General features: G+C 43.8%; 1 long non-coding RNA gene across 1 annotated transcript; it reads left to right on the top strand.

The window, feature by feature from the left end:
- The first annotated feature begins 340 nt into the window (after positions 1-340).
- On the top strand, positions 341-17,620 carry LOC130272620 (uncharacterized). The gene is made up of 3 exons (XR_008843649.1): positions 341-422; positions 2,379-2,482; positions 17,040-17,620. It is a non-coding gene; the product is annotated as an uncharacterized LOC130272620 (long non-coding RNA).
- Positions 17,621-17,957: the final 337 nt, after the last annotated feature.

The following is a 17,957-nucleotide window of genomic DNA, read 5'->3' on the forward strand; positions in this document are numbered from 1 at the left end:
AACTAGTGCCAGATCATCAGTATTTGTGGACTGTCAAATTGCAGATTAGACAGGTGCCCTGTGTTCTCCGTATTTCATGGTAACAGACTTTTAGAAACTGTGAAAAGACAAGTGGAAAAACAGCAAATGCTTGACTTGTACAAGAGGCAGAAATCTCTAAATTGTCTAGTACTCAAAGTAAATGCAGTGTCAGCAGTAAAAGTAGCATTTGGCTCTTCCAATTTGACTCTAATAATAAGACCCAGTGATACAGCTGCTGCCTTGCTCTTCTTGATCTAACAATAGGAGGTGGCTATTGTTATATATTACAGATTACAGGCAGTTTGTGATGCTGACAGTTGGTTATTTTAAAAGAAAGAAGCACTTGGGATATATGCCATAAAGGATTCCTCTGGGATTAGGAATGTAAAGCAGTATAGTAGGTAATAAATACATGATAGATGGATAGATAGAGATTTAGAGATAGATAGAAAGATAGATAGTAACATACCAGAGCTGTGGATTCTTTAGGTTGTAGTCAATTTGTCACTAGCTAGGTGGTGCACAGTGTAATGTAAGGGATTCCCTGGTGTTTACTCTTAAAGGGGTACCTCCTTGCAGCACTTAAAGAGGTACTCTGCCCCTTGACATCTTATCCCCTATCTAAAGGATAGGGGATAAGATGCCTTATTGCGGTGGTCCCGCCACTGGGGACCCCCGCAATTTCCCTGCTGCACCTGGGGGTTCATTTAGAGAGTCGGGTGCAACACCAGAGGCTCGTGACGTCATGTCTGCGCCCTGAATGCAAGTCTATGGGAGGGGGTGCGATGGCTCTAAAGAACGCTGGGGGCAGCAGGGAGACTGCGGGGGGTCCCCAGCGGCAGGACCCCCACAATCAGACATCTTATCGCCTATACTTTGGATAGGGGATAAGATGTCTAGGGGCAGATTACCTCTTTAAGTGCTGCAAGGAGGTATGAGCTGTGCTGCAGGAAAAATCCTAGGTCATGGACCCACAATAGTCATATTAATGAAGCAGTAGTGCAGTCAGTCAAGGAGCCAAGAAATGTCACCAGGAGGGCAATAATGATACAACAAGCCAGTAAATGAGATGGAAGAGTAGTCAGAAACAAAGCAGGTACCAGATGAATAATTCAAGGGTTGAAGCAAAGGTAATATCCAGGAACAAGTTCGAGGTCAGGATTAGGGTCAATAATAAGTCACAATCAGGAACAATGGCACAGGATATGAGAGCCAGGACAGGGTAGGAAGCACAATCAGCAGGCAATATATGGCATGAGATTAGGCCACTAAAGCCTGATGTCATCTTTGGGCACTGGTAGTTATATGAACCTAACATCACTTTGTAGTCTGGGCAGAACAGCTGCAGCCTAAAGCTGAAGGGCCACAGTACACATTGGAACTAAGAGCAGGGGAAGCAGAAGCATCTGGCTGCCTAGAAACCAAATGTGGCCATTTGCATTGACCCTCCAACTGGGTCAGTAGATAACATATTGTCGATGAACACTTAAAGAAGACTCCAATTTCAGGCCTTATGTTAAGAGGGGTTATCTGTGGAATAAAAATGATCCACAAGATAAGAGGTCTGACCGCTCTGACGCCCTCAATCTCCAGAATGAGGCCTGTCTCCCACCTAAGAACGCTCCTGTCCCCACATTCCAAGATAAATTGGTCTTGGTAATGACACAGTCAATTATCGGCTGAGGTGGGACATCACAATGGCCGCTGAAGGCCGTCACTCCTGAGACCATATAGATAATTTATTCTCTGGTTAACCCCTTCAATGTGATTGTGGCATGTACACGTGCAAACAAACTCCCTTTTTGTCCTCATATCATAAGAATGCATTAGAGTACACAGGAATTCCATTTTATTGTAACAAAAATGTAATAATCAAAAAAAAAATCAGATTACAAAAGAAAAACTGTTCACTGCAGTGTATTCAGATGCATATGTCAGGAAGATTTGTAAACACATACTTCTGATGTTTCCATGGCATATGTCATCGCATAGCATACATTTTTCTTTTACTAGAACCGCTTGTATGGAGTAGCGTAGCCCACCATGCTATCTAATATGATTGGATAAAAGGTAAAACAGATGTCAAAGGGATAATCTGTTGGCCTCTGTGAATGGGACACTGGATCCATTTGGTATATAGAACTATCAATTGAACTTTACAAACACAGGTAATAAAATCCTTTCCAAAATAATTAACCCACAAATGTTGCCATACAAATGCTCAAAAGATAACAATAATACCTCATATAATATAATACCTAGTTATCAAAAATAAAATTGTTATGGGCTTTCAGAGTGCTGGCAACCAAGAATGCAAAAATCTCTGTTTCCTTAATCTCTTATTTTATTTCATTTAGTAAAAGATCTATGAAAAATATGCTGAAAATGTATTCATTTCACCTACTTGAGATAAGAATGAATACTTCACCTTAAGAGAATTTCGAAAGTCTTCTGAAAAACAGTTAAGTACATATTTAACCTTGATCTTATACATGGCATCCTTACTTGTCTTTCTTCTTAGGCTTGGTTCACTAGTTTTAAAGTTTTTCTTTAATACTTTTTGGTCGACACCTGACACCCCAGACTTACTAGAGAGCTAGTACACTGCAAAGTGAGAACAGAAGGGAGAAAAAGTGCTTCTTCCGATTAGTCCTAGGCATCAGTGAGGTTCGTAGCACCTAAAACCCCACAGATAAAAACTTTTGACATGTCTCTGAGGGGACAATTACACTTTACTATTCATGTCAAAATCAACTGGAAAAATCCTATAAAGGCTAACTAATTTTCTGGGAGGACTAGTCATTTTTAAATTAAAAAATATTATTTCCTCTCCCTAGGACTCCAAAACCAGAGAGTAGAAATTGAAGATTGGCTGTTGTGTTCATTTTTATATTATTTTTAATGTTTCTTGTGGTGGTGAGCACAGAGCAGCTAAGACACATGCCTGTTGATTCAGTGGCTCTGAACAGAGTGAGATACGTACAGAAGTATACTTCACTGTATCTTCAAAAAAGGTCACAGTCAACCATGTTTGATACGTGACGTATTTCCTAAATTCTGGCCATTTATATTTTTGTAGCTATTGGGCAGCTTTGCGCAATGGAGACAGGAAGCCGGCTCACCAAACTCCCCTGCCTCATTAATATTCACTGCCCTGCCCACCTTCTTGCTGAATATGATAGTATGCTCACTCTCACGTCACTAGTATGTGAGAGCCTGCCAGTGAGGATGAGCACTCAGCTCTCTGAGCAGAGCTCAGGAGCCGCTGATTTGCTACACCCAGAAGCCAGTGGCATCTGCACTCTGCTCAGAGAGCATAGCAGTCACCCAGCAGGCAGGCTAGTAAATACATTTGCATATAATTGACAGTAAATATGGAGAAGGCAGGGGAGCTCAGCTGAGCAATAATATAAATGGCTAGAACTCAGAAAAAAAATACTTCACCAAACCATTCTTTTTTAAGTTGTTCACTCGCACTATAACCAAGTATATTGGGTTTAGTGTTGGTGAACTAGTTGTCAGCTTCTTTTTAAGCCTATATATATATATATATATATATATATATATATATATATACATACACATATGGGCTAAAAAAAAGCCTAAAAAATTAACGGTTTCCAGCTTCCAAAGACTTCAATGGGGAAATCCCCATTTTATATTCTGCTTGATACTTGTAGCATTATTAATAGACTAATGGTCTTCAATCTTTTTGATTCCTGTTTTTTTTATTCCTGCCTTGTCCATTTTATACTATATCTGGTACTTGTAATGTCAAACCTAGTGCTGACCCTTGGATAATCTTACTTACATAATGCCCCAGGCACTTAAATACTACACTTGGTACTGCTCCTGGTTCAGAATGATGTTTTCTCCTATGTTCCTGCCGTTATGCGACTCAACTTGTCCCAGAGCCCACCATAAACAATTGTAATGCAAGAAATATGATCCTCAACACACACATTGTAATTGTATGTCATCAAATATTCCAGTCCAAAAATGATATTGATGTTTCAGCCTCCTTTGTACTATCTTACAATAGTCATTCAGAATAAAATTACCAGGGCACAGTCTGAAGAACAAAGACTTGGTATGTAGCGTGTGCTGTAGTTTTGTTAAAATCATGTGTCTTCCTGAACCCTAGGTATGTTACTACTAGATACTACACCTGGCTTGTCCTGCTCCTGGACTATAACTTTACTTATGGTTCTGCCTGAGCCTCCTGATTACTTGGATCTATGACACAACCTAGGAGATCTTCTATTACCCCCAAAAACTTAAAGACTTTAGCTTTCATTTAAAGGGGCACAGTGGATCAATTTAACATAGTTGTTTACCACTGAGCAGGCTCTTCAGTTCATAAGCTTTTCCATTTGTGCTTGATACACTAGGGATAGCAGTCTTATTAATATAATAGTGCAGGATTACACTAAAAGGTAACACCTCCTTAATAAATCTGGAGGTAGATAACAGAGGATGACGGCATGGACAATAGGTGATGATGATAGCTCCCCTATTGCTACCCCTCCCAACACAAAGACTTCTGCATATATCACAAACATGCAGCATTATTAAATAGAATGAAGAGTTGCATCCTAGCACTTGTAAAGCAAAATTAATATACATGAATGTTGATTTCTGCTGACCTGGTAAGGCTATGTTCACACGCCAGAATTTCTGCATGGATTTCTACATGGAAATTCATCATGTGTTTATGGCCTTATTAACTTCCATGGGATTACATAGTCCCATTCACACTGTAGCATTTTCACTGCGGCATTCCAAAGCTAAAATCTGCATTCCGCGAAAAATTAAGTCATGTCTTAAACTTTTGCGGAACTCCGTTGCGGAAGCCTATTGAAGTCAATGGGACTTTCTTTTCTCTGCTAAATGCAGATATTGGCCCTCATTTACTATTCTAAACCCGACTTGTTTTGTCGGGTTTTTTTGGCACATCTTTGTCTGCGCCATGTCGCAGACATCGTGCGCCAGTCTGCGACACGATGCAACATTTTTTCCCGACGGACCCGATGTGGATTCTCCCAAACCCCAAAAAGGGGCGTAACCCGACATTTCTGAGCTCTCCCACGTATTTATAAAGGTTTCCAAACCAAATTTGTTGAATTGTTGTGGATTTTTTCCCGACAACTCAGAGGAGTTGGAAACCAAAACCAACAAAACCCACATGCGACAAACAGGATGCGACATAATAATAAATACCAGGGGAAAAAGCAGTCGGGTAAGAAAGCAAGATAGACTTACAACCTGATTTTCTAAGTAAATGAGGGCCATTGTGTAAATTTCATGCAGAATTTGTGTGGAAGTTGTGTGGATTCTGAGCATAATTTATCTTAAACATTGTATTACAATCTCTTTTATTCTGTATAAGTATTCATGCACAATTCATGAGAAAATTCTGCATGAATTCCACATAGATGTGGAATTCTGCAGCTGCATTATTTGGGTGGAATTACTCATCTTTCTGCAGAATTTCTGGTGTGTGCACATTGCCTAAGTCTAGTGATACATTTTGTGCAAGTAGGAGTTGGCAGAATAGAGGGACAAACATTCTGAATGGATTCAAAATGATTAAAATAGATAGCTTTTATGAATGAATAGATTCTTGGTAATGGTGAGAACATAAAAGATGAGACACACTGGACCTGAAAAAGGAAATGACTACACAAAGATATAAGGAAAAAAGTATATATAGAAGATAAATTACTTTAACTCAGTATTATAAAAAATTTTTGCTATTCAAGGCAGAGGATTTTGACTTAGTAACTGCAAATAGCAAGCAAACTAAAGCTTCTTTTTTTAACCATTTATTTTATTTATCAATTCATTTAAGCATGAAATGATAAGAGATACCTGGCATTCTGAGAATGTTGTGTAGATGTAAGGTCACAACCCAATAAACACAATAGAAAAGCTTGTCACTCTAATCCAGTTAAAAGGAACTGTGAGTTCTATATCATACTCAAAGCTCAAGTGCCAAGGAGGCCGCCCAGAGCCACAGCATGCACACCTCTTTTCTGTTACCAAAGAAGAAATATACATTTAACTACAAAATTTCATTGATTCATAGCATTTTATCACACGCATTTTAACCTTCCTCTAAGGTACAGGGAATTTGTATGTGATGGTGGCAGTGGTAGGCAGGTCTTGTTGAGGGTTCCTACTATGCAGTTAATAGTACCTTCCAAAGCTGGTCCATGAAAGACATCTGGTGAACCGACGACAGAAACATTGTTTCACAAGAAAGACTGATGCATGTGGGGGTTAAGGCTAGCCCACGTGGTCCAATATAACAGAAGAGCCAAAGCATTCTCCTCACCTGTCAGGTCTAGGAACCGGTGTGATGCCCTAGGAACATGACAGATTCTCTTTAACTCTACATTCAACTTAAAAGTGAAACTACTACACATCTGCCACGTGTTAAGCTATTTATGGAGGTTATCAAAATTGAAAAATTGTAGATTAAGAGTAGGGTTACACATTATATATATATATATATATATATATATATATAATATTTCATACTGCTGGAAATATGACGCGTATTCTTCTATGAGCAGACACACAGGACATAACAGCACTGTGTGTGCAGGGAGGTTTGGAGGCCAGCCCAGCACGCCAAAGTGACTGTGACACACGATCCTGACACCAAACCTCACTGCACACAGGGCTGCCACCGGGTAGCCCTGTGTGTCTCCTAATAAGAGAATAAACACTGTATTTCCCGCTGCCAAGCAGATTTTGCGCAATGTAAAATTTGCTACGTATACACTATGGCCGGCATTTATCATTGTAGGTGTAAGTGAAGCATTTTTCGACACCTTTTTTTGTGTGCTGTAATGTGTAGGAGCACCAAATGTATTAAAAGGTCACAGAGCATTTGCTAAATTTTGTGCAGGTCACATTTTCTAAAATTTCTCTCTGTTCACATACACCAAAAAGCTAAGCTAAGTCTGGGCTGGTGTAGTTTTAGAGACTTTTCAGTAGCTTTGCGCCTTTTTTGCGCCTTTTCCCAAAAAGACGCAGTTGTGTATTGCCAAAATCAGTGGATTGCAACTCAAAATCAGCAGAAATGTGTAAACCAAAAGGTGCAAAAATGGGGCAGCTAAACCCTGCTTGCACCATTTGTAGACACAATTGTCTAAAGACAATAAATGTCGGCCCATGTATTAACCTACTCAAAAGTGGGTTTCCCGAAAACAACACTTATCACCTATCTATCTGAAAAGTATATGGGTGTATGAGGGTCACATTGATTTCTGCTAGTTCTGGGCTGATGGCACTGCTGGTCATCTTGTGATTTTGAAAGGAAGTAGGCATGATGTGTCTTTCATCTGCTGCACCAAATTTCCTTGGTGACCACTGTGTTTCTTTGTCGTTGCTCAACTCTTTGTCCAAAAAAGACCTTGCTGATGCAGTGTGCCATGGTGTTTACCCTGTGGCATGAAACTGTCTTCCACAACCTCACCTTTGTAGCAGAGTGTGGCTGTTCCTCACTCAGTTTTAAGTCTCTCACATGGCTGCTTCTGTTTTAGTTAATGACTGTGTTTAATCATACATAAAAAAATGATGTTCATTATCTTTGGTAAAATTGGGTAATGATACAGCTGGCTATAATCCTACAAAATCCATGACATTGTACACAAGCATCTAGGAAAACAGCTGTTTTGAAGACAAAGGGTGGTCACATCCAATATTGATTTTGATCTATTTTCAGTCACTGGATCTAGACGCGTTTCATGGTACTAATGGTAATCATACAGCCCCTTCTTCAGTAGAAAAAAAGGAGAATAAAATACACACTTTTATTCTCCTTTTATCTACTGAAGAAGGGGCTGTATGATTACCATTAGTACCCTGAAACGCGTCTAGATCCAGTCTGAATAGAACACTAGATAGTTACCTGCTTTTGGAAACCTGCATCCGCCTGCGAGTTGCATCTAACAGGGGTAGTGGAAGTCCGCTTGAATCCTCTGACGTCACCCACCATTGGACACACCGCACAAGAGGTATCACACTCCTGCCGGAGTGGTGACATAGACGGCTTTGCCAGGGAACAGATGACACAGAGAGCACTTTGCCCACATACAGCGCCTACTACCAGCTGCACTCCAGAGAGATATCCCAGCACCTACGCTGAGACAACAGGTGAGTCTGAGGAAACAGCCACAGGACATCTGTTTAGGTCCGTCGCAGTACAAGACCATACTGGTGGTGGTGGTACATACTGGTGAGATGAATCTGAACTGTATCATACGAACTGCCTATAGTTGGATGTTTCCACTACTCTATTTGAAAACTCTGTTACAGTAATAAGGAACGGACACAAATTAACACTTGTACATCCAGAGTGCTGGAGTATTAGTTGCCGATCTATCAAATTATTATTATATTGCTTATGAGCAGGTTAAAACATGGAAATGTAAGATCTTATCTAAGTATTGCATTACCTAGTAACAGTGCTGCAATTTCTACTAATATCTCCACCACAAGGGCCCAGTGGTAGGAAAGTGATATTAGTGCTTGTTTTAATGCATGTGTGTAATTTTACAATTGTTATATGTAATAAATATCATATGGAATTGAATCACGCTCTTTTTAAATTAATTAACATTATGCACCATTTTTAATGGTGGTGTCCTTGAGGTGTGGTTATTGTTTTCTGTATTATTAATCTTCACTGACCGTTGGGTATCGGCAAGTAACCACGATAACCTGCACACATTTGTTGTTCTACACTCATCTTGGCCCCAGCTAAAGCACAGGCTGGGACAATGTCCAGTAAGCAAGGGCAGGATTAGCACTCCTAAGTAAGGGAGGAAGTTAAAGAGAATCTGACAGCCTGTTCCCCCACATTTAACCCAATATACTGGGTTATATTGCAGGTGAACAGCCTTACAAAAAGGCTTGAATCTGTCCAGCATTTGCAGAGTTATGGCAGGTTGATCTTGCTGCATTGGACAACATTGCACGGGGAGGGGATCAGCGCTTGCTCCTAGCAGCCATTAGTATATTCAACACCAGCGGAAGGCCAGAAGAAGTATATGAGAAGGCAGGGGAGCTGGGCAAGCTGGCTCCCCCCCTCGATTGCGCAGTGCTGCGCAATGCATCTGGAAGATAAACCTATCATAACTCTGCAAATACTGGACAGATTCAAGTAAGGACTTTTTGTAAAGCTGTATAATCCAGTATGTTGGATTTAGTGCATGTGAACAGTCAGATTCTCTTCAAATCATGTTGAGTGACTGCAGGCTCAGTGCTTGCCTCGGACACGCCCCTTCCTGAGCAGAGCAGTGGATGTCAGAATAAGTGAGCAGCAAAACAGAGGGATTTGTGAGCCAAATACAGAGGGTAGACACAAAAAGCTACACATAAAAATACATGTAAATAATCAGCATGACCTCCTAAATCACAGGTGAAACTCGAATAATTAGAATATAGTGAAAAAAGTTCATTTATTTCAGTAATGCAACTTGTCTGCGGAAGGAGGCATGAAGTTCTCCAAAATCTCCTGGTAGTTGGATGCGTTACCCCTGAACTTAAAGGGGTATTTCAGTGAAAAAATGTTCTTCTTATCAGCTGGCTCCAGAAAGTTAAAGGGGTACTCCACCCCTAGACATCTTATCCCCTATCCAAAGGACAAGGAATAAGATGTCTGATCGCTGGGTTCCTGCCACATGGGACCCCCCCCCCCCACACGATCTTGGCTGCTGCACCCGGCGTTCGTTTTGAGAGCGTCGGGTGCAGCGCCCGCCCGCCTGTGATGTCATGGGAGGGGGCATGGCCGTGACATCACGAGCCTCCAGCGCTGCACCCGACGCTCTCAAAACGAACACCGGGTGCAGCAGCCAAGATCGCGGGGGGGGGGGGGGGGTTGGGTGGTGGCAGGACCCCAGCGATGAGACATCTTATTCCTTGTCCTTTGGATAGGGGATAAGATGTCTCGCGATCTTGGCTGCTGCACCCGGCGTTCGTTTTGAGAGCGTCGGGTGCAGCCCGCCTGAGACGTCATGGGAGGGGGCATGGCCGTGACATCACGAGCAGGGCGTAACATGACATCACGAGCTTCCGCCCCGCATCGCCAGTCATCCGGCATGGAGCGAAGTTCGCTCCGTGCATCGGATGTCTGGGTTGCCGCAGCCAAGATCGCGGGGGTGCCCAGCGGCAGGACCCCGCGGTCATGCATCTTATCCCCTATTCTTTGGATAGGGGATAAGATATCTAGGGCGGAGTACCCCTTTAAACAGATTTGTAGATTACTTCTATTAAAATATCTTAATCCTACCAGTACTTATCAGCTGATGAAGTTGAGTTGTTATTTTCTATCTGACAACAGTGCTGTCTGCTGACACCTCTGTCTGTCTCAGGAACTGTCCAGAGCAGGAGCAAATCCCCATAGCAAACTTCTCCTGCTCTGGATAGTTCCCGCGACAGACAGAGGTGTCAGCGGAGAGCACTGTTGTCAGACAGAAAAGAACAACTCAACTTCAGCAGGAAACTACTGGTAGGATTAAAGGGGTACTCCGGCCCTAATACATCTTATCCCCTATCCAAAGGATAGGGTATAAGATTTCTGATGGCGAGGGTCCCGCTGTTGGGGACCCCCGCAATCTGTCATTCCGCACCCACCTTTGTGAGCTTTCCGCAGCGCTGGTGTGACGCATTAAGACCACAGGGCTGGAATATCGTGACATCATGACTCCGCCCTCGTGTGACATCACGACAGATTGCGTGGGTCCCCAGCGGTGGGACCCCCGCAATCAGACATCTTATCCCCTATCCTTTGTATAGGGGATAAGATGTATTAGGGCCAGAGTAACATAGTAACATAGTTCATAAGGTCGAGTCCATCAAGTTCAACGTATAACCCTAATGAGTCCCTACTGAGTTGATATAGATCTAGAATCCATAACCTGTAATGTTATTATTCTCCAAAAATGCATCCAGACCCCTTTTAAATTATTTTACAGAGTTCACTATGACCACCTCCTCTGGCAGAGAATTCCACAGTCTCACTGCTCTTACAGTAAAGAACCTGCGTCTGTGCTGGTGTAGAAACCTTCTTTCCTCTAGATGTGCAGGATGCCCCCTTGTTATAGCTACAGTCCTGGGTATAAATAGATCATGGGAGAGATCTCTGTACTGTTCCCTGATATATTTATACATAGTTATTAGGTCTCCCCTAAGCCTCCTTTTTTCTAAACTAAATAACCCTAATTCTGATAATCTTTCTGTGTACTGTAGTCTTCCCATTCCCCGTATTACTCTGGTTGCCCGTCTTTTAACCCTCTCCAGCTCCACTATATCTTTCTTGTACACTGATGCCCAGTATTGTACACAGTATTCCATGTGTGGTCTGACTAGTGATTTGTATAGCGGTAGAATGATTTCCTTGTCGTGGGCATCTATGCACCTATTGATGCACCCCATGATTTTATTTGCCTTGGCAGCAGCTGCCCCACACTGGTCACAACAGCTAAATTTACTGTTAATTAAGACTCCTAAGTCCTTTTCCATATCAGCCGTCCCAAGTGTTCTTCCATTTAATACATAATCCCAGCCCAGATTTTTCCCATTACCTTACATTTATCAGTGTTGAACCTCATCTGCCACTTCCCAGCCCAAACCTCCAACCTATCTAGATCAATTTGTAACAGTGCACTGTCCTCTATAGTGTTTACCGCTTTACAGAGTTTAGTATCATCTGCAAAGATTGCTACTTTACTATTCAACCCCTCTACATTAATAAATATATTAAATAGAACAGGACCCAAGACTGACCCGTGTGGTACCCCACTAGTAACAGTCACCCAATCAGAATAAATGATATCACCTACAATCTCCTTGGGAAAATATACTACTAGGTAACAACACTTACCAAGTATATAACCTACATTTGTTACCATAAAAAATGTAATCCAATGACCGTATAATCCAAAATGTTTTCCTTTATTGAATACAACAATATAATAATATAAAGGAGACTGACACCCCTATCCCATAAAAAACATACACCCATAAGCTCCGGCGTCCCCTGCCACAATAACATAAATCCCAGGCAATATGCACATATATCAATCATCAGCATTTCATATATGCAATAAGGGTAATGATTCTATCCATATAAACAAAATGCCATTGCAATGATCAAATACATGCATTACCTGCTTTTGGCATGTTACCAGCGGCTATCTGGGGACCCCGTGCAGTGTGCACCCTCAACGGACGTCGTTTCGTGGGCAACCCCACTTCGTCAGGAGGTAAGTTTGTTCAGCTCACCTGACTATTTATGTGCCGCTCCCTCCTATCTGCGCACGAACCAGAAGCCTGACCCCGCGGTGTCATCGGGCCTCCGCCGTTATGTGACCATAATGGCTTCTGCCCTTACTAGACACGAAGGGCTCGGGCTTCCGCCTGGAGTATTGGTGTGTGCGCACCGGGATTGGACAGATCAATAAAGTTGGTTTAAATAAACAATAGAGTACTTCATTAAGTGTTCCTCAGATGGTCTCTGGATACATATATAAAACGGAACAAAAATCAAGGTAACATCCATAATGATATAATATAACAATATAGTAATGAAGTACTAAAATTCATACATGTACACATAAATCAGCATACATACCGTATATACTCGAGTATAAGCCGACCCGAGTATAAGCCGAGACCCCTAATTTCAACCCAAAATCCCAGGAAAAGTTATTGACTCGAGTATAAGCCTAGGGTGGGAAATACCTCATCCCCCCCCTGTCATCATCCAGACCCGTCATTAACATCCTCATCATCCCCTTGTCATCATCCCACACATCCCCCCTTCATCATCCCCTTGTCATCATCCCACACATCCCCTTATCATCCCACACATCCCCCCTTCATCATCCCCTTGTCATCATCCCACACATCCCCTTATCATCATCCCACACATCCCCCCTTCATCATCCCCTTGTCATCATCCCACACATCCCCTTATCCCACACATCCCCCCTTCATCATCCCCTTGTCATCATCCCACACATCCCCTTATCCCACACATCCCCCCTTCATCATCCCCTTGTCATCATCCCACACATCCCCCCTTCATCATCCCCTTGTCATCATCCCACACATCCCCTTATCATCCCACACATCCCCCCTTCATCATCCCCTTGTAATCATCCCACACACCCCCCCTTCATCATCCCCACACCCCCCCCCCCCCTTCATCATCCTCTTCTCATCATTCGCCCTCAGTGGTCTTCAACCTGCGGACCTCCAGAGGTTTCAAAACTACAACTCCCAGCAAGCCCGGGCAGCCATCGGCTGTCCGGGCTTGCTGGGAGTTGTAGTTTTGAAACCTCCGGAGGTCCGCAGGTTGAAGACCACTGCGGCCTTCAACATGCGGACCTCCAGAGGTTTCAAAACTACAACTCCCAGCAAGCCCGGGCAGCCATCGGCTGTCCGGGCTTGCTGGGAGTTGTAGTTTTGAAACCTCCGGAGGTCCGCAGGTTGAAGACCACTGCGGCCTTCAACATGCGGACCTCCAGAGGTTTCAAAACTACAACTCCCAGCAAGCCCGGGCAGCCATCGGCTGTCCGGGCTTGCTGGGAGTTGTAGTTTTGAAACCTCCGGAGGTCCGCAGGTTGAAGACCACTGCGGCCTTCAACATCATCCAGCCCCCTCTCACCCCCTTTAGTTCTGAGTACTCACCTCCGCTCGGCGCTGGTCCGGTCCTGCAGGGCTGTCCGGTGAGGAGGTGGTCCGGGCTGCTATCTTCACCGGGGGCGCCTCTTCTCCGCGCTTCCGGCCCGGAATAGAGCCGTTGCCTTAACAACGACGTATCTGCGTCGTTGTCAAGGCAACGTGACTATTCTGAGGCCGGGCCCGAAGCGCTTAGAAGAGGCCTCCCCGGTGAAGATAGCAGCCCGGACCACCTCCTCACCGGACAGCCCTGCAGGACCGGACCAGCGCCGAGCGGAGGTGAGTACTCAGAACTAAAGGGGGTGAGAGGGGGCTGGATGATGTTGAAGGCCGCAGTGGTCTTCAACCTGCGGACCTCCGGAGGTTTCAAAACTACAACTCCCAGCAAGCCCGGACAGCCGATGGCTGCCCGGGCTTGCTGGGAGTTGTAGTTTTGAAACCTCTGGAGGTCCGCAGGTTGAAGACCACTGCGGGTGGGGGAGTTCACTCGAGTATAAGCCGAGGGGGGTGTTTTCAGCACGAAAAATCGTGCTGAAAAACTCGGCCTATACTCGAGTATATACGGTAGATAGATTTCCTAATACAGTACTACATTATAGCATACACAGGTTTCATAATGAAACATTATAGCAGTACATCAAAGGTAGTATCACTTGTATACACACTTATATAGTAATATGAAAGGGATGTATGCAATATTATAAATAATCAATAATCAATAGGTACACACAATATATATATATATATATATATATATATATATATATATATATATATACCGTATGTACCAGTAATACAAAAATCTAATATATATAAATGAAATATATATATATATATAAAATAATAAAAATAAAAACATATATATCCACAAAAAATCATAATATACCACATGTAACCACAGTGTATTCAATTAAAAAATTCATAAGTGTTCAGTTGTCACCATAGTGTTTATATATTATAATATAATAACAAAATACCATATAATTACCACAGTACCACTATTCATTAATTCAAAACTCACATTATTACCCATACATGCGTACCGACACACACACACACACACAATCATGTGTGTGTACGACTGCACATACATACATAGTCCCCATTATCTAATTCCGTACCTATATGCATATATCCCTATATCTTACCAACCACAACTTCTCCTTAGTTCAGTTATTGTCAACCTTTATTCTATATAATGCTACATCCCCAAAATATACTATGCCATGCCTTCTAAGATAATAAGCTATCACCCCATTACCTATCCCATCTATAGCCACCATCAATGCAGGTACCACCTCCCTAAATTCGATTGTGGCTCATAACCAAACCCGGTGATCCCCCTATCACCCAGTGACCCTCCCACCCCATCGTGCTCCGTAGTGTGGTACAATATCACCATTCCATATTATACAACTACCAGTTACCACTAATTAATTACTATCCATTACAGATAAGTGCTCCATTATAGTGTCAGCTATCTGTTGATATAACTCATATTAAGTGTTGTTAAAGGGTAGCTCTCACCATCACTTTTTTTCTTTTCTCTGTCCCTGCCTATTACCCATCTATCCATAACCCCTCCCTGCCTTCAATTTTTTTTTTACATATTAAAAATGCCTTTTTGTCTGCCTGGTAGTGTGCTCACTACCAGGCAGACTTCCCCAGCAGGCACCACGTCACTGATGCCTGCTGGGGCCGATACTTCCGCCCTTAGTTCACCTATACAGGGCGCCTCCAGCTGTTTCCCCACTGCAACTCCCAGCTTGCCCTGACATCTATTGGCTGTCAGGGCATGCTGGGAGTTGTAGTGGGGAAACAACTGGTGGCACCCTGTATAGGTGAACACCGGATCTGTGATGGCCGCACATACCGCTCCCCGCCGCGCAGCCCACAACCCCCCCCGACGTGCCGCTCAACTCACTCCCCCTCCCCCTTAGTTCACCCATTCAGAGTACCCCCTCCCCGCCGCGCAGCCCGCAACCCCCCTGGCCCCGCCGCTCCGCTCAACCCACTCCCCCTCCCCACCCCCCTTAGTTCACCTATTCAGTGTCCCTCCAGCTGTTTCCCCACTACAACTCCCAGCTTGCCCTGACATCTATTGGGTGTCAGGGCATGCTGGGAGTTGTAGTGGGGAAACTGGAGGCATACTGTATAGGTGAACACGCAAGCCCCCCCCAACATAATACTTTACCTTGTCCCTGGGAGCCTTCGCGCATCCACTTCCTTCAAACGCTCGCTCCCGCCTGTCTGATTGACAGGCGGGAGCGAGCACTGCAGTGACTGAATTTCGACTCATTGCCAGGTTTAAATGAGTCGAAATTCTGTAGTGATGTCACTGCCGAATGCATTCAGCCACTAGGAGGGCGACCCCTAGTGGCCGAATTTAAAAGTGATTTTAAACTGGTTTAATCGTGATCTTTATTTTTATTTTATCATTTCTTTGTAAGATCCGGGGGAACAGGGATATTAGAGGACTGGATGTTAAAGGGGAGATGCATGTGGTTGCAGCGTATGCAGACGATCTTGTTTTTTATGTTGCACAACCAGTAGGGTCTATACCTGCACTGCTGAAGGAATTTGAAAAATATGCCCATCTATCTAATTGTAAAATAAATCATACAAAATCAGAGGCACTTAACATCTCCCTGCCAAAAACATTTAAAGAACAATTATACCATACATTTAGTTTCAAATGGGCAAATAAGGCCATCAAATTATTGGGGGTATGGATTCCGGCATACCCTAAAAAAATGTATAAAATTAATTTCATACCCTTATTATCAACGATTCAAAATTTATGTAAGAGATGGACAGGAAACCTGTTTTCATGGTTTGGAAGATGCTCCCTATTTAAAATGTCAATACTCCCGAGAGTATTATATGCATTTCAGTGTTTACCAGTCGTGATCCCTCAGTCTTTCTTTAAAGAAATAGGTTCTATTCAGAACACCTTTATTTGGGGAGGGAAGAAACCACAGGTAAAGCAAGCTATAATGCGTAATCCAAAAGAAATGGGGGAGTGGGACTGCCGGATCTAAAAGGATATTACATAGCCTCACACCTGCCTAGAGTGGTGGATTGGTGCACTCAGGAGAATTTGAAATATTGGGTCTCAGCGGAACAGGCAGAGACGAAGGTTCCACTTAGGTGTTTGCCATGGTGTCAAGAGTTAAGGGACAAAGATCCGTATCAACACCCATTAGTGGGGGCCACTATACGTGTTTGTAGAGATAAGAATTTAGGACAAAATTTCTTACCAGACAATTCACCATTATACCCTGAGATTGGTAACTCAAGCTTTCCCCCTGGCTTAACAGATCCAGTGTTTTCCCGATGGTTAAAGGAGGATAAATATCGAGTTTTTCAGCTAAAAGAGGAAGAGACAAGGGAAAGTTGGAAGGATATACATGGGATTCGAGACCCAGAACCCCTAGGTATGTGGAGAGCGATGCAATTAACACATATGCTTAAGAGTTTATGTCAGGATTCGGCAGGCTGGAGGTGGATCCTCTGTGTCAGAGAGGGATTGGCGTGGACCGTGTCGGTGGACCGGTTCTAAGTTGCTACTGGTTTTCACCAGAGCCCGCCGCAAAGCGGGATGGACTTGCAGCGGCGGTAGCAACCAGGTCGTATCCACCGGCAACGGCTCAACCTCTCTGACTGCTGAGATAGGCGCGGTACAAGGGATTAGACAAGAGCAGGGTCGGACGTAGCAGAAGGTCAGGGCAGGCAGCAAGGATCGTAGTCAGGGGCAACGGCAAGAGGTCTGGAACACAGGCTAGGAACACACAAGGAACGCTTTCACTGGCACAATGGCAACAAGATCCGGCAAGGAAGTGCAGGGGAAGTGAGGTAATATAGGGAAGTGCACAGGTGAAGACACTAATTAAAACCCATGCGCCAATCAGTGGCGCACCGGCCCTTTAAATCGCAAAGACCCGGCGCGTGCGCGCCCTAGGGAGCGGGGCCGCGCACGCCGGGGCAGCACAGACGGAGAGCGAGTCTGGTAAGCGGGTCGGGATGCGCACCACGAGCGAGCGCGTCCCGCATCGCGAATCGCATCCTGGCTGGGGACACTATATTATATCTCCTGCGAACAGGAGAACGCTGTGAGCGCTCCGGGGAGGAGCGGGGACCCGGAGCGCTTGGCGTAACAGTTTACCTAAGCCAGGGACATACAGGGAGCAATTCACTAAATTTGAACAACTGTGCCTCTCAAAAGAGCCTTCTAAGCA

The sequence above is a fragment of the Hyla sarda genome, chromosome 5 (assembly GCF_029499605.1).
Source record: "Hyla sarda isolate aHylSar1 chromosome 5, aHylSar1.hap1, whole genome shotgun sequence".
NCBI lineage: Eukaryota > Metazoa > Chordata > Amphibia > Anura > Hylidae > Hyla > Hyla sarda.